A 24,819-nucleotide genomic window follows, 5' to 3' on the forward strand; every position below is an offset into this window, starting at 1 on the left:
TGGATTACAAGCATGTTTCCCGAATGAATTGTGCTCACAAACCAAGGTTTTACTGTACTTGTTAACTAACTAGAGAGGAGACACTGTGAAATCAGTCAAAAGTAAAGGTATTTATGACACCTGTACATAAAGGAAAAAAAATGTATTGATCTTGGCAGAGAGGCTCCTAGGGTGGTCCCATGTTCCCCACCTGCTGACGTTCACACCCTTGTGTAATCCCATCCTCCTGAGTGGGTAGGACCTGTGATTTGCTTCTAACCACTGTTACAAGGCAAAGGTGGCGGGATGTTTATGATTATATGTATGTGATAACATGACATAAGATGGTAGCGCCCATCTTACTGGAATTTCTCCTTCCCTTGATGGCTTTGAGGAAGTAAGTGGTCCTGTGGAGGGACGCCACATAGAAAGAAACTGCAGAAAGCTTCTAGAAGCTGAGAGCAGCCTCTGCAAACAGCAAGCAAGAAACTACCAAGAACTAAATTCTGCCAACAGCCGGATGGAATTTAAAACTGAATCCTCTCCCAGTCAAGCCTCAGAGGAAACCATAACCTCTGCCAACACCTTGACCATAACCTTGTGAGACCCTAAGCAGAGGGTCCAGCAGAGTCATGCCCAGACTCCTGACTCATAAAAAGTGGTCAATAAATATGTGTTATTTTAAGCTGCTAATTTGTATATTTGTTATTCAGTAATAGATAACTAACATACTGATACTTTGACTTACCCAAATTGTAACCAGTATATTTTGAGTAAAGTGAGATATGTGCACTGAAATTATTGGGACTCATTGTTCCTATTCTTTGATTGACTAGCCTCTGCCATCTTATCAAGCCTGGCTGAGGGATTTAGGTGTATATTTAATAATAAATGAGTTATATTTGTAATATTTTATAGCATTTTAGTGTTTGCATATAATAGGCTTTTGGTTAGTAGATGAGAATTCAGTTTCCCATATGTTGGTTTGACATGATTCTGTGGTTAAAATTTTTTTTATTAACATTTATTTATTTTTTGAGAGTCAGAGAGAGACTGAGCACAAGCAGGGGAGGTGGACAGAGAGGGAGACACAGAATCGGAAGTAAGCTCTAGGCTCTGAGCTGTCAGCACGGAGCCCGATGCGGGACTCAAACCCATCAAATGTGAGATCATGACCTGAGGTGAAGTCAGTCGCCCAACCGACTGAGCCACCCAGGCCCCCCAACATGATTCTGTGGTTAAAAATGTATCAGACACATATATTTAACTCTCCAAAGAGAGATATGACCAGATATTTCATTCAAATCATTAGCATCTTCCAGATGGTAATTAAAATGGGTTAAATCACCTGATCATCTGTAGAAGATAAGACTAAAGACTAGGCTCCAGAAAGAAATGACATTTAAACAGCATATAGCAGAATCAGCAAAAGGGAAACCAAGTCAGGAAGGTAAGCAGAGGTGTAAGAGAAGGTGATGTCAGGAATGTCAAGAATTTCAAGATAAAGAGAGTACCCTCTCCCCCTGCCAAAAAAGGAAAAAGAAATCTGAGTTCATCGGGTTTAGGAATTAAGTGATTGTTGACCTTAATGAGATGGGATGGAAGTTAGATTTCAAGGAGACACTAAATAGTTTAGGAATGAGGACGTAGAGGTCAATGTTTACTTAGGCGATAGCTTAAGAGGAATGTTGAATCAAAGAAAGACTTCTTAAGACCCAAGAGACTTGTTTGTTGCCACGAAGAGTTACTAGAAGAGAGGTGGTCAGTGTGGGAAAGGAAGAGGATTGCTGTTAAAGCGAGGCCCGGGATTTGGTGAGAGGTAACTGGTGGGATGGACAGCATGAAGAAGTAGCCTTAGGTGGGGGAGAACACCTTTCTCTCAGGCTAGAGAGCAAGAAATGAGCCTACATGTGGAAGTAAATACATTCATAGGTATGGGTGTGAGAAGTCTGGGAATTTATATGACTTTTGTTTTCCCATCTGCAGTGAATAAGAGGGGCAGGGCTGAGTGGGGGCTTTAGGGAAGTGGGTAAATGGGTGCAAGTGCTGGTGGGAATTAGAGGAATTTCATCATACACAGAGGAGAGTCTTGCCGAGTGGAGGATAGTCTCTAAGAGGTCGTACGACTCTCACCAAAGCTGAAAGCCATCCCACTATGAAATCTCCCTTGGAGTTGAAGGTGAATGGATATTGGTTTGTCCACTGATAAGAAACTTGAACTTGGTAAATATTTTGTAGCCCAGCTTTTCCAAGGCTGTTACCAAGGCCATCTTTTTTGCACTGATGTGAACTATTCTCATCCCTCTTGACTGACAAATGGAGGCTTTTGTTTTATTTTCAATTTAGCATAACAAAAGAAAAATGAAGGTCTAAGGGTTGAAAGTAAGGAATTCTATTTGTAGGACATACTCCTTGCAAAGGGGTGGCATGCACACCTTCCTCACTAGAAGGGGTAATACTTTTTCTTCTTCCAGTTTTTCAGTCCCCACCTCTTTCTTGATCTGATCTGAGTGAAATGAGGTCAGAATCATCCCTCATTTTTCTCCCTGGCTGGTTCTTCTGGAAAGAGTGCATGCATGCATTACAATTCTTCAGAGATAACTTTTTTTCTTCAGAAGAATCTAAAACCTTTATAAAACTGGAATTGTTTTCCATATCATTTCTTAAATGGAATCTTAAATTTTTGCTCCTGGAGAAATGGTCTATAAAGAAAGCATTCTCCATATCTACATCATCTATGAATAGAGGAAGCTCTGGCAGTGGCTACTGCCAGAGCAAACCTTCAGATCATCTTAAATTATGATAGCAGTTTATTCTTTCATTTAACATAATGAGCAAGTACCTGCTATGTGTCTGGTGCTGTTCTAGGCTCCAAATAAGGACTCCTACTTTCAGGGATATAGCATTCTTATGTGCCTGTGATGGGGGAGAAGAGGGAGAGTAAAACTGAAAGTAAACAGTCTAACCAGTATGTGTTAAAATAATATCCATCAGGGCTGCCTGGGTGGCTTAGTCCAGTCTGTTAAGCACCCAACTCTTGATTTCAGCTCAGGTCATGATCTCAGTCATGAGATCCAGCCCATTGTTGGACTCTGAGCTGGGCGTGAAGGCTGCCTAAAATTCTCTCTCTGGTCCTCCCCATCCGGTGTGCATGTGCTTTCTCCCTCCCTTTTCTCTCTCTCTCTCTCTCTCTCTCTCTCTCTCTCTCTCTCTCTGTCTCTAAGAAAGAAAGAAAGAAAGAAAGAAAGAAAGAAAGAAAGAAAGTCAAAAGACTCTATCAGATAGTAATAAGTGAGGAGTATGAGCAAAATAACATAGAGATATTGTGGATAATGACTGGGAAGAGGCTGGCTTTAGACATCTAGCATATGCAGAATTCAGAAGATTATCAGATTGTAACCAGACAACTAAAGAGTCTGCTATTACCTTGGCAAGAACGTTAATGGCATAAGACCTGCCATATACATATTTTTGGAAAGCTGAATCTAAATCAGGAGAGAGGAACTCAGAGACACATCTCTGATATTAGCTGTCCATCTTTTCTTCATAAAAAAAACAAAAACAAAACAAAACCCTGAAAGCCAGAAGAGTCCAGGAAGCCTCACCGATGAGAAAAATTATTTTTTAGATGTCCAGTCTTTTGTAAATAAATAGTCCTGTTAGTAAACTGGTGTTGAGGTGCTCACCTTTTCCTACTCCTTTGCCTTACATTTTTAAGCAGTTGATTATATAATGCTAATAATACACATATTGCTGATGAGGGAGTATGGGGCAAGCTGAGGACAAAGTGCAAGCTAGAGCACCCCCCTCCCCACTCACCTTCCCCCCCCTCTGCACCCCCGCAGGCAGATGGGATGTGTGTGATATTCCTCAGGCACTCCTGGCTGCCCAAGAACAGAGGAAAGGAAATAAAACAAATGGTTAACTGATAGAGATCACAGTCATACAGGACAATGTCTTAGTAAATCACGAAAAAGGCAATCTTATCAGTAGTCTAATCTCCAGAATCCTATAGACTCCATTTCCTGGAGCCCCAGTATCACCCCTCAATAGTGATATGGGGAACAAAGCAAGAAGGAAATGGCAGGTGAAATTAAATTTCCTCATAACCTGCAGCCAATTGACAAATACTTGAGGCAAATACAGAGTGTACCATTTCTCCAAGAACCCCCTGCAGTCATAATGTTAATGCCTTAGTAGGGGGAAATCTTAGCTTGACAATAGCAAGGCTTCAGGTCTCTTAGGAGTCCTCTTTAGCATATCCAAGTCCCTGTGGAGGCCTCCTTTTGGACTTTACCTCCCCAACTCCATAGTATAAAAACAGCCACTCTTCACAACCCAGTACAGCTCTTTCTTTCTGCCCACGGTCCTGTCCCTGTGCTTTAATAACATCACCTTTTATACCAAAGACATCTTCAAGAATTCTTTCTTGGTCATTGGCTCCGGAACCCCCATCACCCCAAAACCTCATCACTGCCACTCCCTCTCTCCCCATCTTCACATGAATGCCTCAGACCTCCATCTTTCCTTTCTTTTGTTTAGACTTTGGGTTCTGAACTTACTTTAACTACATTCAGAGTCTGGAAAATGAAGGTTTCTGAGGTTATGTTTGAAAGATCTTTGACTGACAGACTCCCTTTGGCCACACAAAACTGCAAGAGTGGAATAAAAAATGTGGATTTAGTTCAAACTCTGGCAGTTTTTTTCCACCTGAGAAATGGAATCTGGCTGTGGCTAGCCCCAGGGAATGTAAATAGAACCTTACCTGTAATTAACCCAGGGCTTCTCTTGTTCTCGATGCAAATGGAGTTATAATTGCATTTCCTTTAGTAGAATAGAAAGCCTGTGTTTCAGGGGGAGCTGGCAGTTGAATAGAGGACAAACTATCTGTCTAACTATGACAGCTCCCTCCTATCTCCTTCTAGAAAACCTGAATGATAATAAAACTGGAGTTGCATTTGATGTAAGACATATGGTAATTACTATAATAATATTATCACCCAGGTTCTGCAATGGTTTTGTCAGTGAGGTGCAATTTCACATATTGTCTGCGATAAAATCCCCGTTTTTGGTTATTGATAGCAATGCCTTTCTAAAATGGTATAGGTGTTTTGTGACAGCTGCGAAGTTCCTGCTTCATATCCAGGTAATTGGGTTGAGAATAAGGCCTGCATGCTAAAACCTGACGATGTGAGAAGTGGAGAAAGCCCAGGGAATACTGTGAATATTTTGGTAGTTATTAACAGGCTAAAAGGGAAGCCTTTGCTAGTCAGTTCTTCTGAAGCAATGCTGAAGGAAAAAAAAAGAAAGAAAGAAAGAAAGACAGGCCCCTTTAGAAAGCCTCTGTGGAGTCTTCAGTCAGAATTGGAAATCTTGAGCTAATCAAATATATAATGAATCTGTACTTAATATTTTTAAGGCTATATACAGTATTCACAAATTAGACTAATTACTTTCATTTCATTCTGCTATTGATTGTTTCATAAGTCAGATTTTACTTTGTTTAATTGCTGATTTGATAGAAATTACTTCAGCATAATAATATGTGGGTATACAATACATGCTTTTATTTATTGGTCATAGGAAAAATTGGTTCTATAGTATGTTATACTGAACAAGCTGTGTGTATTCGATTTTATAGCTGCTTCCAGGGAGCCAAATATTGAAGACACTAACAGCATGTTAAAATGGACTACTTTAAATCCTTTTTTGGAAATATGTGGGAAATAAATAACAAATAACAGTAGTATGTCAAAGTGATTGTATTGTTTAGATTAATAAAAAGAAACTAACACAATGACCGGATGGGGGGAAAAATCAGATTATGGGTTTTTCTTTTTTTAATGTCCTCTCTTGTGCAGAATTCATTTTTTAAAAATCCCACCAAAGACCCATAAAACAGTGAGCTCTATTCGAGAGTTATTATTTAGGTACAAATCATCACTAGTGGCAATATATTCAGTGAGGGTGGCATTTTATACTCTTGTTGAATTGAATAAATATGTATATGTAAAGGTATAGGTTGGCAAGTTAATTTTGCTGTGAAGTGCTAAATAACTAGAAGTGATGGTAATAATGTGGGAATAAAATTGGTGTTATACTAGTTGGTTATTATGATTTCAATTCCTTGGTTAAATATATATATATATTTTTTTTTGAAAGGGGAAATTGTCCAGATGTGAAAAAATTGAATTGTAAAGTTAGCACACAAACTGAAGACCCTTGGGGGTGCCTGGGTGGCTCAGTTGGTGAAGCGTCTGACTCTCAGTTTCAGTTCAGGTGAAGGTCCCACAGTTCATGAGATGGAGCCCCGTGTCGGCTGACAGTGCGGAGCCTGTTTGGGATTCTCTCTCCCTCTCTCTCTGCCCTTCCCCTGCTCATTTTCTCTCTCTCTCTTCTCAAAATAAATAAGTAAATAAACTTAAAAACAAAAACAAAGGGCTTTGGCCCTCATATTTTATAGCAAAACATTTGGGATTTGTATAAAAGACCTATAACAAGATGGTGATTCAAATCATTTTTGAAATTAAATTCAAGAATTATTATTATTATTAAATGCCTGAAAAGTTCAGACCCTAGGAGTATATATAGCCCATGAACAAAATTAAGTCCTACTCTCATGGGTTTATACTTACATGGGTATAGATTCTGTGCTAGACCCTTTTTACAACATCTCAGATATAATTGAGTATAACTCATTGAGTTACCTGTACCAGTTTCTCACCAAAGTTGAGACTCTGAGTGGACATGTAACTCCGAGTGAAAATGTAACCAGACTAACATGAGTCTTCTCCTTGGTGAGTCACCAGTAGAGAGTACACCAGGTGGAATTGTGACCCAAAGTAATCTCTTTTTTTTTAATGTTTATTTTTTATTTTTGAGAGGGAGAGAGAGAGAGACAGAGCTACGGAGCATCAGCGGGGGAGGGGCAGAGAGCGAGGGGGACACAGAATCCGAAGCAGGCTCCAGGCTCTGAGCTGTCAGCACAGAGCCCAGCACCGGGCTCTAACTGAGGAACCATGAGATCATGACCTGAACGGAAGTCAGATGTTTAACCGACTGAGCCACCCAGACGTCCTGACACAAAGTAATCTTTAATTGCAGTAAATAAGAAGATCATGGGGAATAATTTCCAAAGCCGGATTCCCTGAGTAGGGATGAGCAAGCTCTTTTTTTTTTTTTTTTAATGTTTATTTATTTTAGAGACAAAGAGAGACAGAGCATGAACGGGGGAGGGGCAGAGAGAGAGGGAGACACAGAACCGGAAGCAGGCTCCAGGCTCTGAGCCATCAGCACAGAGCCCGACGCGGGGCTTGAACTCACGGACGGCGAGATCGTGACCTGAGCTGAAGTCCACCGCTTAACTGACTGAGCCACCCAGGCTCCCCAAGCAAGCTCTTTTATTTAGGATTTAATATTAGAGAGGGGAGCTTTGTCATCACATGTAAAGGCGGGCATAAAGTTGCACAGCATACTTAGGAAATATGTCTATACATGCATCATATGTTCATGAAGCTTGTGTTCCTCCTAGGGTGGAGACTTTAACATTATAATGAAGCAATGGTAACTGTTGGACACTTTTTGGCTCATCTGCATAGGCGTTGACTTGGTGCCAAGTTCAAGCTGGTTTAAGCTGGGTTAGGCTGCCTAGTTCTTGGTCGGCCAGTAGGTAGTCTAGGGTTATTCTGGTGGTTTAAGACCATTCAGGCTAAGGAATGCAAGGCATTGATGTTCATAGGCTGGAACCTTATCAGTTGACCTGAGCCCAGGCTTCTGCAGAGACAACTAGTGTATTTGTTAGTGGGGCCTGAAAAGAAGCAATGGATGATTAAGGAGAAACAGTTCGCTGAAAAACAAGCTTTACATTTTCTGCTAGTTTTAACCTCATTAACCCTAGGGGGCATGGTTTTCAGAAAGAACCAGGAATTGGTTCCTCTCTGACTTTCCAACCTAGCTCATGGAACTTTTCTCTAGTGTAATAGATTATCTTCTGTAGAGATAAAAACATTCTTAATTTTTCAAAAGAAAATAAAAGGCAATAAAAACACCTCTAGTTGGATTGAAAATCTCCCACATATTTGTTTGCTCATTGTATTATTATTATTATTTGTGTAATTTGTTCTTTGACTATTTTCCAGGGGTCTTAGTATTTTTACATTCATTTGAAGCTTATTATATAATTAAGATTATTATGTTTTTGTGGTGTGTATTATAAATAATGTCCCCATCTATCACTTTATTTTGTTGGTACACAGCTCTTAAAGCAAACATCTGATGTATTGTCTTTTGTTTGAAGCAACAGATCTTTCCTTAAAGAACCAAATTTGCAGTTTACTTGGTTGTTCATACTCTAGAATATAGTAAGGAAAACATACACACCGAAAATAATGGCCTTTTTCTTCTTGTAAGGGAGCTTTTCCTCTTGGAGAAAGGTTCACGGCAAGTTTCATTGAAGGATGTTCTTTCTTTGAGACATTTTGTGCATGTGTTATTGGAATTTGAGGGGAAGAAATCCTTTCTATGGAGTAGTTCCCTTTGTGGGGTCAACTCCTAATTTGGAGAACATTATTATATGGTAATTAAGTAGTATTTATGAGGTTGCCCAACTGGAGTAAATCTAGGAGATTTATTTTCAGTTTTATAATCACTTAGCTTTTGAAATTGCATTAATTGTTGCACTCTTGAAAATGAATTATAGATACTAACGGTTTTTCTGAGGCCCCTAGCAGAGGTTATATGGCGATGTAGTGGAAAGAACGTTGGACTTTGTACCAGAAGATGTGGGGTTTTTCATGCAAATGAGGACATGGACTAGATGATTCCAAGGTCCTTTTAGGAATATGCAATTCTAGGACTGTTAGCAAAATCTTCCACCTTTTAATAGAGGTTATTTTTGTCTTTTTTCTTCTCTTCCTTTCTAGGTTTAGAGAAGTTCAAGAATTCAACTATACATCTTGAGCCTTAAATATCTGAGTTGGCTGTCAGCCATATGAATTCCAAATCCAAATAAAAAATTGAAAATAAAGATGTACATTTAGAAGTTAATAGATAAATATTATTTAAACCCATGGAAATAGATAACATGAGAAATACACGAAATCAGAATAAGTCAGGATGAAAATCGAAAGATTCAATATAATGGTTTTATAGAAGAGGAACTGGCAAAGGAGACAGGGAACCATGTCCAAAAAGATGCCATTTGGTTGTCCCATTAGATGTAGAATTGGTAAGACCTGATTAGTGTCAAGAAATTAACACAGATAGGGGTGCCTGGGTGGCTAAGTTGGTTAAGCATATGACTCTTGATTTTCGCTCAGATCATGATCTCACAGTTGAAAGATTGAGTCCTGCATGGGGCTCCATGCTCAGGGCAGAGCCTGCTTAAGATTGTCTCTCTCCTTCTTTGCTCCTCTCTCTCTTTCTCTCTCTCTCTCAAATAAAAAAAAAGAAAAAGAAAAAAGAAATTAACACATATTAAATCAAAATAACAAAGAAGTGTAGTCTAAAATGATACAATAATCAAGGTATTAGAAGGTCCATGTAGTTTATCTTATTGATATAATAATTATTGTTTAAATTCCTATGTAATTTAGGATTTTGAATAAAGAGGCCTCCTAACCAGTTGTAAAGGGAAGGAGGATCAGGAAGTCCATCATGAAAGAGGAAATAGTTAATCTGGCCTAAAAGGAATAATGAGAGATGCCAAAGGTGAAGATATTCTAGAAGGCAGAAAGAAACTAAGACAAAGCAGGAAAAGGGCATAAATAAAGGATATGTTCAGAAAACAACATAGGGCAGAGCAGGCTGTAGCCAGTCTTACAGAAGGGAATTCAAGGCTAAGGGGGACAGGTGGGCAGGGTCCTGTTAGGAAGAGCTTTAAATGCCATTTGAGGAACTTATTTATGACCAATAAAGTAATTGGAAGTTACCGAATAAATTTGAAATAGAGAAATTTGTTCTAGATAATCATGTAAAATGGAAATTTAAAAGACATAGAAGTAGACAAATAATTTCTAACTTATTTATTAAGCATAATGAACTAACATTTGAACATATTTAGACTCAGAGAGCTTCCTTTGGTTAGAAGTAGAAGGTGTGAGTAGAAGAAAAGACACTAGACGAGACAGTATCCCCTTGTTCACAAGGTCATTCTCATACCCTATCATCAGTTCCTTGACATCTCCAAGAAACAGGAAATCCCTCGATTCAATCCAGTGTGTCTTCTTCCAGGAAGGAAAATAAACATCCTCTGACTGAACACCAAATAGCTTCTCCATTCTCATTGTTGACGGAAGGATTTTAAGACAGAATCTGAAATCTGAGTGGCATAGGAGAAAAGGGCAGGTAGTTCCCAGGGTCCTAAGGCACCAGTGCTCCAACCTTCATTCAACGAATACCTCTCAATCACCTTTTAAGTGCCAGATATTCAGAAAGTCAGCTGTATCCACTGTTGACAGCCATCAGATGGAACAAATTTAGATGCTTCTCAGGATCATCTGATTTTTTTTTCTCCTCTGATTTACCTGAACAGTATCACTTATCCAAATAACTCATTCCTTTCAAATAAGGCCCATGCACACTAAGGCTGATTCTGACCAGAATGGAAGGTTAGCAGCCTATTTTGTCTCTCATCAGTTCCCCTTACTGTCTCTCAGTCTGTCTGAAATGTCAGTGTGCAAAGCAGGGATGGCATCAGAGAAATAGTTCAGCAATAGTGGGTTTCAGGCAAAAGATGAGGTCCTCCATGAGGTTCTCCATGACAGCAGAATTAGATGCAGAACGGTGGGATGTAAAGCTATTTTCACAGTGAGAATCAATAGCACTTTGTGACCCACAGAAGGCAGCAGATGAGAGGGAATAAGGATTCAAAATAGAATCAGAGGACACAATCTAAATCAGGATAGGAAGAGAAGCAGAGCTGGGGGTGGGGGGCATGTTGGTAGGGTGGAAAGGGGAACTATAAAAAGCTTGTTTTGGATATATTCTCTGGAGATGCCATGTTGAGATTTTAGATAATTGAATATCACCTACCTCTTCAGAGAATGGTTTGGGCTGGAGAATACAAGTCTGGGATCAGCAACATAGGAGTCATTGATCACCAAAAGGTAAAGATAAGATCACAGCAGGAGGTGGTGCAGAACAGAGGTCCTAAAATGGCCTTGCAGGTGGTTTTTCATTTTTGCTTGTCATTTCTTTTCCGTTGTTTTTGATGTTTGCTAATACAAGCTTCTTAAAAACCAAAAGTTTTGCAAAATCAAACACTAAAAAATAATAGGACTTGTGTGGAAAATAAAGATGAGGAAGAGCACTCAAAACCCATAAGTTTATAACCAGAACCTTAATAAAAATAACAATAACCTCATTAAATTATCGGCACAGTTAAAAATCTGATTAAATTCACAATTGGAGAGCGGTTAGAACATTTAAGTGCTACTCTCTTAGCAAATTTAAATTATATACTACAGTGTTATTAAGTATAGTCACTATGTTTTACATTACTGTAAACCTTATTGATCTTATAGATGAAAGTTTATACCTTTTTACCAACCTTTCTATTTCTCCCAACACTCCCCCTCTCTGGTGCGACCGCTTTTCTACCTCTGTTTCTGAGTTAGACTTTTTTTTTTTTTAACAGATTCTATATACTAGTGATACCATGCAATATTTATCTGCCTCTGGTTTATTTGACTTAATAATGCCCTCTAGGGCCATGTTGTCGCAGAGAGCAGAATTTCCTTCTTCCTCATGGCTAAATCATGTTCCATTGCACATATATGCCATATCTTCTTTATCCATTCATCTGTTGGTGAACACTTAAATTGTTTCCATAACTTGGCTATTGTGAATAATGCTGCACTGAATATGAGAATACAGATATATCTCTTCGATATCCTGTTTTCATTTCATTTGGCAATATACTCAGAAGCAGAATTGCTGGATCATAGAGTAGTTCTATTTTTAATTTTTTTGAGGAACTTCCATAGTGATTTCTATAGCGGCTATACCACTTTACATTTTCGGCAACTCTCTCCTCCACATCTTCACCAACACTTACTATGTCTTGTCTTTTTGACGATAATCATTCTCGCAGGTGTGAGGTGATATCTTGTGGTTTTGATTTGCATTTCCCTGATGATTAGTGATGTGGAGCACCTTTTTATGTAGATGTTGGCCATCTGTATGCCTTTGGGAAAATGTTTATTCAGTTCCTCTGCTCATTTTTAAATTGGATTGTTTGTTTTTTTGTTATTGGACTGCATGAGTTCCTTATATGTTGGATGTTAACCCCTTCTCAGCTATATGATGTGTAAACATTTTCCACTCACAGTTTAAAACCATGTTAAATTGGGGCGCCTGGGTGGCGCAGTCGGTTAAGCGTCCGACTTCAGCCAGGTCATGATCTCGCGGTCCGTGAGTTCGAGCCCCGCGTCAGGCTCTGGGCTGATGGCTTGGAGCCTGGAGCCTGTTTCCGATTCTGTGTCTCCCTCTCTCTCTGCCCCTCCCCCGTTCATGCTCTGTCTCTCTCTGTCCCAAAAATAAATAAACGTTGAAAAAAAAATTTTTTTTAAAAAATAAAAAATAAATAAATAAATAAAACCATGTTAAATTCTCAATATTTTTTTAAAAGGAAAATGATGGATAGTTTGATGGCAGATGCTGTAAGGAAGAGTCGAGGCTGCTGAGTTGTAGAAGAAAGAGCAAATGCACTAATTAAGGCAAACACCCACTAGGCATTTCTAAGACAGAGTGCAGGCAAACTTAAAGGAAGAACAAGGAATGAATGTGTTCACCTGGTGTGATAGGATGAAAAAAAAAAAAAAAACCAGTGTAAAACCACCATGAACCTGTACCTGATACTGATGTCAGTCCTCATTACCGGAGGAACATGTGAAAGAAACATGCTTTTTTCTCAGACCCTGTGTGACTAATAATATTTATGCATGCAATTCATTGCTCTCAGTAACACCCCTGAAGAGATCAAAACTGACTGCATTCCAATTTGAATGCCTTTAGAACTAAGGTGTTAAATATGCATTTGCCATAGGCTCCACCACTCCCTATTGTCTTACATCCCCTTATCTCCCATCCATTTCATACATTTATGTTTCCTGCCTTGTCTCTGCTGCATTTTTACTTGCAGGTGCCCTTTTGTGGAGAAGAAAAGAACTTAGAGGCAAAGCTCCCATTTAAGGGCAGCCACCAACTAAAAACTGATCATCAGAGAGGTAGATGGAACATTGAGAGAAAATGTTAGAGCTGAAACCAGAGGAGGAGAGCATTTCAGAAAAGTAATCATGATTATAAGATGCTGTGGGGAGGTCTTATGAGATCCTTGGATCCTGAGTAGTACAGCTTTGGTAGTTCTAATAAGAGCAGCTTTTGTATGGTGTGGTGGGGGCAGAGTCAGGCTGCCACACCAGGGAAAGGGGGCTGCAGAGAGAGAGAGGGAGGGAGGGAATGTGCTCCACTCTTTCAAGAGGTTTGATAAGGAAGGAAAGGAGAGAGGAGCACTGTGTTTACAGAGAAACATGTTGAGAGAATTCTCTTTGTAGCACAAGAAAACTTTGTACATATTCTTTTTAGAGTGAGGAGACATAGCTGCTGGCGAGGAAAAGGAAAATGTTTGAAGATGAGAGACCAAGAGCAAGACTCAATGGAGCAACTCTCCAGTCTTCCATTTCATGATTTGATTCACTAGACAAGTGTGGACTCATCTTTGTTTCATTCCAAGCTCCTTCTGACTGGAAGTGTGACTTCTGGCAATATATTTACAGATTCTCCCCTGCCCCCTCCATACTCGTCCCCTCCCCCAATAACTGGTCTATGTAGTTCCTTTGTTTATAAATTTTTTTAATGTTTATTTTTGAGAGAGAGAAAAAGAGAGAGAGAGAGAGAGAGAGAGAGAGCAAGTGGGGGAGGGGCAGAGAAAGAGAGAGACGGGATCTGAAGTAGGCTTTGCATTGACAGCAGTGAGCCCAGTGCAGGGCTTTAACTCATGAACCTTGAGATCATGACCTGAGCCGTAGTGAGATGCTCAACTGACTGAGCCACCCAGGGGCCCCTCCCTGTAGTTCCTCTGTAAAGATAACCTGTGCTGTAGTAGTGTCTACCAGAAGCCATCTGCCGACAATGGAAGAGTGAGGAGCCAATGCAGGTCACATCTGCTGTGACACAGCCCTGAAGGTGCTTAGCAGATGAGCGGACCCCCTTTATTGCTGAAATATCGCCTGTCTCATTATGTTTAACATTTCAAACATTATTAATTTTTAATTATTTACATTTAATTATCTGCTTTACTTAAGCATCCAAATTCCACAGCTAATGTTCTCAATGAAATATTTACTAAACAATCAACCCTCTTGGATTCCACAGAGCTGAATGTTTTCAATTTGCCATAAACCTTTCCTTTGCACACTAGTGTTCTGGAGGTGACTGCACTCTGGGCTCTTATGGCTTCAGCTGCAGCATCCGTTCTGTCTCAGGGACACTCTGTCAACTCTAATGGGATAGATTGCCCTGCTGCACATTAGTGTTAGCAGGTTGAGCGCGACTGGGACACTCACACCATCTCCCTTCTCATTTCTCTTCTGTTAGGGCTGGAAACACATTAACAAGGAGCCAGTTCTGGTGATAGAAAAGTGAAACAAACTTATTTGTGGTCAAAAGGCAGAGGCATGATGAAAACTAATCATTGCTCCCACAAGAGGTGGTCACTGACACAACTGATTAGCCAGGCAGGCTTTCCATGGCAAAATCGGGACCCACAGTGAATGGGAATGCCATTTTCAGAACCAAGGCCAAGGGAAACAGGGTTATCCACCTTGTCATCCCTGCCACCAGTACTCCAGAACTCCATCATCCTTTGTGCAGAAGGAGGGGGCTCATGGCCAACAAAACATGCACTGGCTTCAATTTGTTTGAAGGATTGAAGACAGAGGGAATTATGCTAATCTATGTATGTTCACTAGTGAGGGCTCCCTTGTTACCACTTACAAGATCACAACGGGGGTTGATTATGTGATGTATACAGCATAGTGGTTAAGAGTGAGGGAAACGGGGAGTCTGGGTGGCTCAGTTGGTTGATCATCCAACTCTTGATTTCGGCTCAGGTCATGATCTCATGGGTTTGTGGGATTGAGCCCCACATCATGCTCTGAGCTGACAGTGTGGAGACTGCTTGAGAGTCTCTCTTCCTCTCTCTCTCTGCCCCTCCCTGCCTCATGTGCACATGTGTGTGCATGTGCGCACATTCTCTCTTTCTCTCAAAATAAATAAATAAACATGAAAAATAGAAGTGAGGGATATGAGTTAGACATTCATCCCACAGGTATTTACTGATCACCTGCTCTGTGCCAGGCACTGTGCTAGGCACCAAAGAGATCAGCAAACAAGACAGATGTGGTCGCTAACTTCATGGATCTTCTATTACAATGAATTTAAGACTCCAGGATTTGAGTCAGGACTACCACCTACTAACTGAATAACTGGATAAGTTAATTAACCTCTCCAGGCCTTAATTTTCTACCTATAAAATGAGAATAATCAAAGGACCTCCTCATAGGGTAGCTGTGATGAGTATTTAATTATTTACATGCAAATGCATGTAAAACTCAGAAATATTAAGACCAACACCTACGGCTGGTTTCACTGGGTTGTTGTAGCTTAGTTACGCATGTATAGTTTCACTAAAGACCTGTATTTGAGACATTTAACAAAATTAGCATTTTAATTATGAGTATTAAATTAAAATTATCATTACTGGGCACAGGTCTCGCTTAAGTAGCAGTTGGAGACAAGATACAGAGGATGCGGCTGCAGTGACCAGATGTTAGGGAGGCTGGATTTCTGAATTTGGGTAATGGGTCAGACACATTAGTATAATACCTGGCATGAAATAAGTGCTCAGTAAATGCTAGTTGTTGTTAGTGTTATTATGATTATTAGGCCCTGAAGCCTTCATAAGTAAATAAAACTGACTTAATGGAGCACAAGTGTGGTGTTTATATGTACCAAGTAACTAATAAATGTGAGCTCACACGTACGCACGTGCGCACATGCACCCACACACACTTCAGTCTGCATCTTTATGGCAGGCTATTCCAAGCGTGTATGAAATGGAAAGGACCTTAGAAATAATATAATCTGGCTCCCTCAGGATGATGGAACTTGGGATTTGGAGAAGTAAAGTAGCTTGCCAAGTCACATAGTGAGTAGTAAAGTAGGAATTAAAATCTGCTCTTTTGCCCCAGCTGGAAAAGGTCTACTGTACCCACACTGCCCCTCTTCTCGCCGCTTCATTTCCTACCCACTGATGAGGAGGGACACCTACACCACAGGGGCAGACTGCAAACATCTTGCCCTTCATGCCAAACATAGTTACAAGCTTTGGAGGGCAGCAATTTTGCCTCTCCTGGCTCCTCCCCTTTCTGCCTCCTGTTTGGTTCATAATGAAGATAAAACCCAAACACAAAAGGTGTAGGACTGACAAACATAGCCAGTCTCACTGGGTGGCTGTGGCTCAGTTGTGCTTGTTATAGATTCACTAAAAACTTTTGTTTGGAGTCTCACAAAATTAGCATTTTAATTGTGGGTATTAAATAAAAACCGCCATTATTGAACTCAGCTCTAGTTAAGTAGCAACTGGAGACAAGATATGGAAGATGTGGTTCTAGTGACCAAATGTCAGGACTGACAACTCGGTGGGCCAGACATTCTGTTAATCATACAAGGCCTCTTAAATCCTGCTTTTTAGTCATTCTTAAATAACCAGTGTTGCGCTCAGCTGTTGGCACAGAACATGTGACATGCACACTCAGGAACATTAGTAGACAGCTTCTTCTAAAATGGACTTGGGAAACAAGAGTGCAGCATGAACATGGGGAAGCAAAAGAAAGCAAGAAAGTATGGGACCATGAAGCGAATGCTTAGTCTCCAAGATCAGAGGCTTAAAGAGAAGGATAGATTGAAACCTAAAAAGAAAGAAAAGAAAGATCTCAGTGCACTCAAGGAAAGAGAAGTCCCCCAACATCCTTCCTGCTTATTCTTCCAGTATAACACACAGCTGGGCCCACCTTACCACATCCTTGTTTATACCAATGTTATCAACTTTTCCATTAAGGCCAAATTTGACTGGGGCGCCTGGGTGGCTCAGTCGGTTGAGCGTCTGACTTCGGCTCAGGTCATGATCTCGCGGTTCATGAGTTTGAGCCCCGCATCGGGCTCTGTGTTGACAGCTCAGAGCCTGGAGCCGGCTTCAGATTCTGTGTCCCCCTCTCTTTCTGCCCCACCCCTGCTTGTGCTCTGTCTCTGTCTTTCAAAAATGAATTAAGAAAAAAAAATGTATATATATATATATATATATATATATATATATATATATATACATAAAAGCCAAACTCGACTTAATAGAATCAATGATGGACTGTGTATGCCAAGTGTGTCCCTTGTATAACTGACTGTAATGGCTGAAACTGAGAAGTTGGGGCAAAAGTATGGAGTGGCTCTAAGGATTGCCAAGGATCCAAGATTTGAACGATTACCATGCACACACAAAGGAACCTATGCAAATGACTTCTTAGTAAAGAGAGTAACTCAGCACAAGTATTACATTGTGGTCACAGTTGACCAGGACCTTAAAGGAAGGATCTGGAAGATCCCTGGAGTGCCCATCATGTACATTTCTAACCATAGGTACAACATTGAGCGGATGCCAGATGATTATGGAGCCCCTCGGTTCTAATTCTAACACTCTAAAGAGAGTTCCTCTGCCTTCCTTTACCAACTTTTTCTGTTGCCAGTTCATGTAGCAATACGTTATAACATGAATTATTCTCCTTCTTACCCATTTGCTCTGTTATGAGCTGAGTATGGTTAAATACACTCACTTTTGATGTTGTTTTGAAATTGATATTTTGTATCATTTTGAATTTTGTCACATCTTTTTATAAATCAGATGATTGCACACATAAAAAAATTAAAAAGTAATAAAATGGACTTGGATTTATCTTTAGATCACTTAATTTCCATGCTGAGGAGTTCACATTACTGTCACCATAATAGGCACTATCATCAATGACTTTTCCAGTGACGTAGTGCACAGACTTCTGCTTGAACCCCACAAATTGAATTCAGAGAACTGGTTGCTGTAGTTGCTCAAACAGTGGCTCCCAAAAAGGTATGTCCACTTCCTAATCCCTGGAACCTGTAAATGTGACCTTATTTGGAAAAGAGGGTCATCGTAGATGTAATTAAGGATCTTGAGATCATTCTGGGTTACATGGGTCAGCCCAAAAATCCAATTTCAAAGTGTCCTTACACATGAAGACAGAGGCAAGGATTGGAGTGATGCACCGGCAGGCTAGGACTTCCCGGAGCCACTGGAAGCTGGAAGAAGCAAGATATGATCCTCTCCCTAGAGTCTTTGGGAGGTAGTGTGTCCCTGCTGACAACTTGATTTCTGGCTTCTAGACTCCAGATCTTTGAGAATTTCTCTTGTTTTAAGCCACCAAGTGTGTGGTGATTTATTATGGCAGCTCCAGGAAAGTAATACACACTTGCCAACTACAAGTCCGGGGCTTCCTAAATGAGAGGTGTTGGATGGGGCAAGGGAACTCAGAGTCAGTTCTGAAGAGCACTAGGGAAGTGGGTGGAGAGATGGGCGGGCCTCTGAGGTAGGAGGGGCCTCTGAGATTCTGGAGGAAGTGTTTACATATCCTCTGCACTGTGCTTCCATTTTAAAGGGACTGCTCATTTGCTTGTTTTCTCACCCATGCTTCCAGTCTTCCCTTCCTCCTATGTATGTGGTGAAGGGATGCCCCAAATTTGCCTTTTTCTTCTAACCTGTAGTATAAGAACAATTTGGACCTCAGAGTCAACCATGTTAGCAAACAATATTTCTTAAATTGTGTTTTAACTATTTCTATTGTTAACTCAGCATTCATTTTCCCTTTACCATCCATTCTCACCCATTTGTCATATGACAGGCCAATGTTCTCTTAAGACTGGTAAATTCACTTACGGTGGATCAATCAGTCAAGCTGCACCCAGAAGACCACTCTTCAAAATTACTGGAACATTTGGTATTTCCAATATCAGAGTTTGCTAGCATCTGGAGAAATGCCTACTAATGTTCACACATTTGTGCATTCCTTCATTTGGTCTGTGAAGATGTTTGTTAGGCTTTGTGTGTGCCAGGCACTGTGTTGGGCACAGAATGCTCAGGTTCACAGAGCAGGCATAGTGCTGCCCTTCTGGAGCTGTGGGCACAGTAGCACGTCTCGATCTTGACAGAGCAGACTTGGTGTTCTCTGAGATTAATTTGAGATCTAACTTCACTGGTTTTCTCTGGAACCCTTCCCTCTCCCCGCCTGCATCAAAGCAACCTGGACTCCCAAAAGAAAGTTCTAATATCAATGAGGGTGTCCACAGAGCTTCTGGGAACGTCCCCTCCCCACTCACCCTCCACTTCCACAGGCATCTGGAGTACCTCTCCCCACCCCAAGTCAAGAAAGAGCCTGGTTCAAAATCCACCAACAGCTGATTTGCACTGGATTTGTCACCCATGGGTAGCAATCTGAAGAGTTAGCCCTCTAAAAGGGTCACTTGAGCTATAACATAAAGAACAACTGCGATTTTTGCCCTCAAGTGATAACATTCAGAGTGGGAATTGTACTTACGGAGAGCTTGACTAGCCAGTTCCGCTTGTTTCTCACAAATAGTCTCTGCCTCTTCCCTCTAGCCACAACTGAGGTTTATTGAGACATTGCTCTGACCTGCACTGCTCTAAGCATATTTAGAAGTTATTAACTCGTTTGCTCCGCCTAACAACCTGAGATCGGTGCTATCATTCCCGTTTTACAAATGAAGAAACTGAGGTAAAGAGAGGTTAAGTTACTTCCCAGTTTTCAAAGTGGCAGAAAGGGTTTGGTAGTTTGGCTCCAGAGTCCACAGTTTTAAGCACTGTACCAGGCTGCCCTCACAGGGTCAAAGTATCAGGCATTGGTAACCTATGTATGGCTGATGGTTGGTTAGCGAATCAGCAGTTGGTCAACAAGGACCCAGGTTCTTTGACTACAGATACTCCTCTCTCCGCCCTGGGTCATATAAAAAAATAATTGTAGAAGAAAGGGAGATTGAAAAATAAAGTGCAAGGCAATGCAGCAAAGCCTCATTTTTCACTGATTTGAAAGACTTCTTGAGCAGACAACACCCCCTCCAAAGTAGCCTTCCATACCCCACAGGGTGAGACCCAGCTGTGCTGACTTCTGCCTCTGAGCTTGCAGTCCTGAAGCATTGCCAGATGCAGTGCAGGAACCCTCAATACAGCAGCTCTTTATAACAGTTTGGGGAGGAAGCGAGCTACCTCGTTCCGTCTATGAACAATCAGAGACACAAGTAACAGGAGAGTTTAACTAGAACCTTTTTGTTCCTCAAAGTCTCAGTATAAAAGTCATGCTTTTAGTTCATTACTGTGACAAGACATGACAGTTAATTCACTGAGATGACTTCTAAACTGTGAAGGTGTGTTAGTAACCAAAATTTGGTTAGGACACATGTGAAATCATGTGGGATTTCTTTGGAGTACACAATGCCTGGATACTGCATTCTTTAACGGAAGCAGGGTGTGGTTTGCGCATACAGGGTGGAGAGTTGTGGGTGCTCAGCAGGTAATTTATTTCCTGGTCATGGGCTGATGAGCACAGGGGTCCAAGGGCAGGTGGATCAAAAGAGAGGAGGACTGTGTGCCCAGGTGCTGTTTCTCTTACCCTAAGGCTGCCCGAGGCAATAGTTTTTCATCCGGTAGGACACAGAAATGCTTCCCCTGATATACAGTGCCAGGAATCTAGAGGAAAACATGTCCTGGTTCTGTCTAGAACACTGGTAACAATTCCTGTGGAACGGCTTTTATTTTTTAAAAGAGAGAACTAGATGACTGTTGTGTCATTTCCACAGCCAACAGTTTATAGGTCAAGATGATCTGGAGCTAAGAAATGTAATATTCATTATGACACAGCATGACAAAGAGAGTTTTGTTTGGTAAAGAATTTTCCTTTAATCAGAGGCCCAGGAAGGATGAATATAAAAAGGTCTTTAGCATTCCAAGACAAATTAGATGGCCCCCTCTCTGTCTCCCTTTCTTATCTTCCTAATTATTTATTCTGCACCCCTTACCCACCCAGGGCCAAGAATGTAAACCACACGAAGGCAGGGATTTTTGTGTTTGCTCCTTGTGGTATCTGCTGTGCCTTGCACAAAGCCTGGCACATGGTCCCTCTTCAATACGTAAACAAATGAAGAGTGAGTGAATTGTGATCTGAAGAACAACCCTCCCAAAAGAATTCATTTGTTAAAACAAGCTAGTGCATTGCCTATAAAGCAGCTTCCTTCATTAAGGGCAGGCCTGTAGGTTAACTTGCGATAGAGTCTGTGATTCCAGCATCCAGCCTAATGACATGGGTCTTCCACGGACAGTGCTCTCTGCTTCCCTCCACCAGTTGTTCTTCCCTGGCATTTGTTCTGGATCTGTAGTTATAGCTTTTCCTCCCGAGAATCCACCTGAGGAGAGGTTGTGTTTTTCTTACATTCAAAGCTTAGCAAATTGAGTAAAACCCACTTAGGCAAACACCTGACCATCTTTTGAATTGTAAGAGACCTGGAAGCTGAAGACCGAGGTTGCTAATTTGAGGGGTGCCTGGCAGCTTGGGCCCAGCTTTGGGCTCAGCATGGCTTTCCCGGGCAGTCAGGACTGTCTCTGGATTCTGTCCTGGCTCAGCGGAAGTGCAGGGCAATGCCAGAGCGGCAGGGTGAAATGGATCCATGGCGGGCCATCCGTGGTGGGCACCTGGAAAACCCTCCTTACCGTGTCCTGGCCCATCTGGCATTCCAAGATCCTAGGATTGCTCGAAACCTAATAAAAGGTGTCCAGAGGGCCCAGGGTTAACACGGCGTTGTTCCCCAGGTACAAGATTATGGTTTCCAGTAAAATGATTTGTGAAGCCTGAGGTGATTTTGTGGGAGAAAAAAAGGAAGATTAAAAAGGCTGTGTCAAAATAGTGTTTTGATTAGACCAGAAGCATAATTCTAGAAAATGGAAAGTAGTAGAAATGTAGCAGAAAATGAGCCTGGGGCCTACCCTCCCGGGATGAACCGAGGTCATAAATCATCCCCTCTGTCCCCAATTTTTCAAGTGTGATGTTTTTTTCTACATTTTGTAGACTTAAATATTCTACATTGTGGAAAAAAATAGCTAATGCACAATCCTTTACGTTTAAGCTCATATTATTATATTTGCCATCTTTTTAATTTGGGGAAGATATTTCATCTACCCTGTTTTGGAATATGTATGATCTTGTGCTTTACTTTCTTATGAAGGAGGGGAGAGTAAATCAATAAGCTCCTTGGTTTAGGGGGAACTAATTACTAAATTTCCCTCCAGTTCTGCAGGCTGTGACAACAGGCTGTTTCCTTCCTGACAACTGAACTTTGCATCCCAACCTCCATTAGTCTTAATAGAAGCCATGCATTCTCTCCCCCTCGCTGTGATATAAGAATAATTTTTCCTCCGAGTGGAATAATGGTTGTGAAGTCATTTAGGTATTCACAGAAAAAAATAGCCTTTTGCTGTTGTTTTTTATTGATTCCCAGAATGAGGCTAAGAGTAACCCTGCTCCATTTTACCGTAAATACTATTAATCGAGAGAGGAGTTCTAGTGTAGAGAGACGATTGATTTGAATTTAAATGAGTTAATATTCAGAATTTCCATCAAGACTCAGATAAAACAACAAAATCATCCAGTGACTGTGGCTAAATTGTAGAGCTTCTGTTTAGACTGCCTGAACAAAAGCTTGCATTTTCAGTGCACCAGATATGAAAAAAGATCGTAAACAGTCCGCTCCCCAATCCTGTTGTACATGAGATCCCAAAAGTACATGCTTCACCTCCACCATTACTGATTTATTCATTCCTGACCTCATTCCCAAGGCAGCTCACCCATTTTTTCCACCTGTCCAGAACCAATGTCTTCTTTTAAATGAGAATTTTTCACTCCAGAAAAATAGGTTGACTTTTGAATTTGACAAAGTAGAGGTTGGAGTTATGGTGCTGTTTTAAGAGAAGTGGGGAGGCCAGATTCCCAATCTACATAATAATTCAACAGAATTTAAAGCTGTCTTTAGCACTTTGCATTAGAAGCAAGTAATTACCTCCAACTGGAATGAAATGAGGGTCAAGAATGGTTTCAAGCAATCAAGTGGAAGTGTTACTTGCTTTATTGAACATGCTAATACAAAGCTGTATTCAGAAGAGTTAAAGGAGAAAAATTCCTCCAACCCAAATTGCCTTGTGAGCTTTTTTGCAAGAATGTTGTGTAGCTGATAAAAAGTCTCGGTTGTTTAGTGTTAACACTTTAAATGACTTCACCTAGGAATTTTAGTGATTCTGGACTTATACTTTTGTATCTAATTTTAATGATGCGTTCTCTGTACCTAAGGATTAGTGCACATCCATTCTCTGTGCATGTAACTTAACTATGTATCTCAAATGGGTGTGCCTATTTCAAATGGTTAGCTTGGCATCCTACCAGATTATAAAATTAATTTAAGTAGATATGAATTATACAATTTTAGTAGGTGGAAATATTCGCTGAGTCAGTTTCTTCTTGTGAAATACTAGGCTTATAAACATACTTATCCAAACTCAAACACATTTTTTATTTACTCACTCATCCATGATTCTAATCTGCATGGGCAACAATTCAAATTCATAACAAGAATTTATTTATTAGCAACAATTTAACTTAGAGAGTAAAAATGCAATCAGATCCAGAATTCATGAATTTGCTTTTTCTTTTTTTTTTTTTTTTTCATTAGACACTAACCAAAGTCTAGGATGAGTACTTTATACACCTAGGTTGATCATAATATAAATAATTCTGGCTTAAGAATTATGTCTTGTAGCTTTTTAAAAAATGTTCTCTATCATATAACAGGAAATTAAGTGGATGTTAAACTTGGTTAAATGATTCAAAAAGACAATGTAAGTGAGACAAACTATTTAACAGATCATGAAGTGGGCAGTCTCTATTTTCAAGGGTCCAGAGAACTGCAAAATGGGGTGGAAGCAGGAAGCTTTCATAGGATGAAGAATAAGGAACAGGAAGAAGGAAATTTAAGTGGATTAGGAAAAAGAAAGTAAACATAGAGCCCAGAGTTGGCTTGGTGTTTGGGATTGGCTGACTGGATAAACCATGTTCCTGGTCAAGTGCAGCAGCTACAGGGACATGAAAGTTCTCCAGGTCTGTTTGCTGGCATGACATCACCAGGCAGGAGCAGCTCCATCCTGGGCCTAGAAGTTCATTTGGACAGCTCTTTAAATAAGTACATTGATTTTATTTTTTATTTTATTTATTTTTTTGGTTTATTTTATTTTATTTTATTTTTTAATAAAAAAATTTTTTTAAATATTTATTAATTTTTGAGGGCGGGCAGAGAGAGAGAGAAGGAGCTGTCAGCACATAGCTCAACGTGGGGATCGAACTCACAGACCACGAGATCATGACCTGAGCCGAAGGCGGAAGCTTAATTGTCTGAGCCACCCAGGTGCCCCTAAATAAGTAACTTTAAGAGATAGATTGTTAAAATTTAAATTAGATCATGGTTATTAAAAAGTTACAAAATTATTGAAGGTTTATAGTTCAAAGCCATCTGAAGTATTTAATTCACCTTAAAAGTTTTATCTTTTATCTTAAAAAGTTTTTTCTAGTACACATTAAAACAAACAAACAAAAGGGAACAGTTAGGTAAAACTAGGACTTTGGAAAAAGTGTTCAAAGCAGAGGAGAA

The 24,819-nt window shown here is 40.4% G+C and overlaps 1 protein-coding gene and 1 pseudogene across 2 annotated transcripts in view; both read left to right on the top strand.

Annotated features, from left to right (window-relative positions):
* ST6GALNAC5 (ST6 N-acetylgalactosaminide alpha-2,6-sialyltransferase 5) overlaps positions 1–24,819 on the top strand; it is a 175,152-nt gene that overhangs the window by 55,712 nt on the left and 94,621 nt on the right. The window lies entirely within an intron of this gene.
* Positions 15,269–23,332, top strand: LOC123379661 (annotated as a pseudogene).

The sequence above is a fragment of the Felis catus genome, chromosome C1 (genome assembly GCF_018350175.1).
Source record: "Felis catus isolate Fca126 chromosome C1, F.catus_Fca126_mat1.0, whole genome shotgun sequence".
In the NCBI taxonomy this organism is placed as follows: Eukaryota; Metazoa; Chordata; class Mammalia; order Carnivora; family Felidae; genus Felis; species Felis catus.